Raw genomic sequence first — 4,776 nt, 5'->3', positions numbered from 1 at the left:
ATGCGGTCCTGGGGGCGGCTTTTGAGTTGACTTTTGACTTAAAGCTTAGTATTTTCTTATGAAATTGATTCCTTTAGCTTGTGTTGATTGTATCGAATTGTTTGTGGCTAGATTCGAAGCATTTGGAGGATGATTTGCGAGGTAACGACGTGTTGGAGTAGAGACTTGCTCGGATCGAGGTAAGTAATAGTTCTAAATCTTGTTCTGAGGGTAGAAATCCCATATTATGTGTCTTGTGATTGGTTTAGAGGTGACGCACATGCTAGGTGACGGGCGTGTGGACATGCACCGTAGGAATTGTGACTTGGTCCATTGCATGTAACTATGAAGTTGAATAACTTGTTATTAGCTATATGCTCTCCATGTGTTATAGAAATTTGATTGCAAATAATGTTAGAAATTATGTTTAGGTTATATGTTAGTATTGTTGGGACCCACATAGGTGTTGCGACCAAACACACTGTCACGACCCAAAATCCCTCCGAAGCAGTCGTGATGATACCTAGTCTCTAAACTAGGTAAACCTAACATTAACTGAAATAACATAGATATTTACTAACTTTAAATTAAATAACTCTGAACAAATTACAATTCTGAAAATCGATGGTACAAGTCATATGCCTTTCTAAGAGTAGTTATACAAAATAATTATGTCACTGCTCCGAAACAAAAGGAACATATGGAAATAAGTACAAGTTAAGGTGACTCCGATGCCTACGAGCGCTGCAGCAGGTTTACCTTGAGTCTCCACCGCAACGACCCGCACAGCTACTACCGATCAAATACCTGGATCTGTACACAAAAATGTATAGAAGTATAGTATGAGAACACCACAGCGGTGCCCAGTAAGTATCAAGACTAACCTCGGTGGAGTAGTGACGAGGAACAATTCAGACACCTACTGGTCAAATAAATTGAACAGGATATGATAATGAAATATCAACATAAAGATAACAAGGCAATATCAACAGCAGGGAGAGAACAAACTACAATCAGTAGAAATAATAAAGGGAAACACAGATGGAAACGAAAGATAACCAAGTAAATTAACACCAACATAGCTGGAACTCAGACAAGTAAAACTGTACTCAAATAAAGAAGGCGATTTCTGCTCAATAAATCATATCATTTCTGATGCACAATTCCAGCCATTTCAAACTCGATGTCTCATATCATAACCTCAATTACCAAACCTTTAGCACACCCGGCACCTTGTGCCCACATATTTCTATCTCACTTTGCACAACAATATTTTCATGTTACTCAATACATAGGGTTTGTAACCAATGCAATTAAGATGTTCAAGGAGTCTCATTTACATAATACAAAGTAGAGTACTGCTTCCAAACCAGTTAGGAACTCAGCAAGAAAAGATGAAGTTATTTTTAAAAAATCATTTGAATAAAGAAAGTACCATTTTCAATTAAAATACAACATCGAATGAATTATTACCTTTAACATGGGATTTAATAACTTACAACTTAGTAGAAATTTATTTTTAATTAAAATACAACCTCTGACGGTTTAAGGGGATTTAATTGAGAAACTAATTGGATTAAAAATGTAATACTTATTGAAATTTGAAGTACTGAAATATATATAGATAAATACGTCGAGGTATTGAAAACACTATGGGTTCCAACACAAGGAATCACATCAGTAAAGGAATCTAAATAGTTAAAATACTTGAATTGATAACAACAAATAAACACAACAAACAGAAAGTGCACGTCATCACCCTTCGAGCTTTAACCCTCTATCCTCACCTTGCAATCAATAGTAGAAATGTGCACGACATCACCCTTCGTGCTTTATCACTCTTCCTCACCATATGAATAATATAAATGTGCACGGCATCACCCTTCACGCTTTATCACTCTTACTCACCATATGCATCGATATAAATGTAAATGTGTACGACATCACCCTTTGTGCTTTATCACTCTTTCTCACCATATGAATAATATAACTGTGCACGACATCACTCTTCGTGCTTTATCTCTCTTTCTCACCATATGCATCAATATAAAGGTAAATGTGCACGATATCACCCTTCGTACTTTATCACTCTTCCTCACCATATGCATCAATGTAAATGTGCACGACATCACCCTTCATGCTTTATCACTCTTTCCTCACCCAAATAGTAAAAACAATAATATCCCGGCAAGGGAATCAACGATAGAAACACATATATCCCGGAAAGGGAATCAACAATAGAAATAAATATACCTCGGCAAGGGAATAAGCTATAACCAATCTCGTTCCAATAGTTACCTTCACAAAATAAATCCCAACTTGAGTCAATACTCAACAACGGTCAATACCAAGAAAATACCATAAGTCTTGTCCAACTTGAATAATCATCAATTTAAGCATAAATAGTACATAATAAGAATCACAACAGTCACAGTGTAAGACACATAGAAAAACCAAGAAGAGTAATAATGTCACGACCCTAAAATCAATCCGGTTGTGATGGTGCCTATCGTGAAACTAGGCCAGTCGACACAACTCCCGAATTAACCATTTAATAAAAAAACCATTTTTAAGCCTTTAATTAATCATATATATCATAATGTAAGTCTAGATGAACAACTAGGAATAAATATACAAGCCCGACATCAGGGTGTCACAAGTCACGAGCATTTACTAAGGTCTGAATACAACGAAGAGTCTGGAAATATACTAAAAATAGTCTAAGAAATACAAGAAGGAGAAGATCAGGGCATGCGAACGTCGGGCAACTACCTTGCTAACTCCGATGACGCTGCCACTGAGCAATCAACACCCGCTACCGGGTTCAGAAAAACCTGGATCTGCACACAAGGTGCAGTGAGTAATGTGAGTACGCCAACTCAGTAAGTAATAAAAGTAAATGAAAGCCAAGTAGTAAGAAAACATGTAAGCCATGTCAAAACACTACAACAGATGCAGGATATTTCCAACACAATACAGAAATCATTTACTTCGTAAATCATGCTCAGTTTCGGTAAAACCTTTTCAAACAATTTTTGATAGTTTTAAACAAGTAATAAAACAATGAGTAAATATGATAGAAATGCAAACAACCCCTCGGGCAAAACATGTACCATAAACCACCCCTCGGGCATAATATCAACAGAACTAGCCCCTCAGGCTACCTCACAATCACTCGTAATCAGCCCCTTGGGCATAACATAAATCAAGAACTGCCCCTCGGGCAATAACATGGAACAACATCAGCCCTTCGAGCTATATCACATCTCACACTGGGTACCCGCGCTCACTAGGGGTGTACAGACTCCGGGAGGGGTCCCTTACAGCCAAAGCGTAATAACAAGCCATCTCGTGGCATAATCAACATGCTTATAGCCTTATATAAAGCCACCTTGTGGCGTAACAACTCAGGCCCTCGGCCTCATAGTCATGAATCAGTACAATACCACTGCAGCGCGCAGCCCGATCCCACAATAATCCTCACAACACAGGCTATCGGCCTTACTCAGTCAGAAATCTCTCAATGCCACTCGGGCACAGTAAAATATGATGCTCAGCCCAAAATATCATTAAGATGTCAAAATAGAGTAAATATGGTTGAGTTATGAAAACAGTAAAATATAGCATGACTGAGTACAAATATGATTAAATAGTGAGGAATAGTAGTAAAAATTCCCTAAGGGTCCAATCCCGTTGGCACGAGGCCAAATATGGCATTCAACCCAAAACATGATGATAACAAATAGTTTTCAATCAAATACGCGATAAAACAGTCATACAGGACGGACTAAGTCACAATCCCCAACGGTGCATGACCCCACGCTCGTCATCTAGCGTGTGCGTCACCTCAAAGTAGCACAACAATGTGAAGTTCGGGGTTTTATACCCTCATGACAAACATTTACAATCATTACTTACCTCCATCCGGTCCAAACTCTAGCCCGCGATGCCTTTGCCTCTCGAATCGGCCTCCAAATGCTCCAAATCTAACCAAAATTAGTATATTATCATCAATATACGCTAAAGGAACAAAGCCCAAGCGAAAATAGTTAAATTAACTCAAAAATCCCGAAATTGGCTTAAACCCGGCCCCCCAGACCATGTCTCGGAATCGGATAAAAATTACAAAACTAGAAAACCCATTCGCTCACGAGTCTACCCATATCAAATTCACCAAAATCCGACATCAAATGGTCATCCAAAACCCCAAAATCAACTCTCCAAACCTTCTTCCATATTTCCCAATTTTCACCCCAAATTCCCAAATTAAATGATAAGAATCAAGACATAATCATGAGATTTAATCAAATTTGAGTGAAAAACACTTACCCCAATCAATCCTCTGAAAATTCCTTCAAAAATCGCCTCAATCCGAGCTCCAAAGCTCCAAAAATCCAAAAATGGCAAAATCCTCGAAATAGAGTACTTTATAATCTGCCCAGGCATTTACCCTATGCTATCGTAGACAAATTAATGCGATAGCAAAGCACAAAATTTTCCATCCCTTTTTTTACCCTATGCGATCGCGGCCATTCCCCCGCGATCGCGTAGAACAAATATTTCCAACAGCCTTCTCCAACTCTTCTGGACAACCTCTAGTATAATGGTCATAACTTTTTGTACAAAACTCCAATTTATAATTGGTGTAACCTTCTAAAAACTAGACATCAAGGGCTACAACTTTCATTTTTGGAGTATCTTCAAATTTCTTATAGATTGTGAGATATAATCTTCCAAAGTCGGGTCAGTGCAGTAGAGAATTTACTCTATACGATCGCGGGAAGACTTACGCGATCG

The sequence above is a fragment of the Nicotiana tabacum genome, chromosome 22, assembly GCF_000715075.1.
Source record: "Nicotiana tabacum cultivar K326 chromosome 22, ASM71507v2, whole genome shotgun sequence".
In the NCBI taxonomy this organism is placed as follows: domain Eukaryota; kingdom Viridiplantae; phylum Streptophyta; class Magnoliopsida; order Solanales; family Solanaceae; genus Nicotiana; species Nicotiana tabacum.
Note: the sequence above shows the minus strand (reverse complement) of the source record.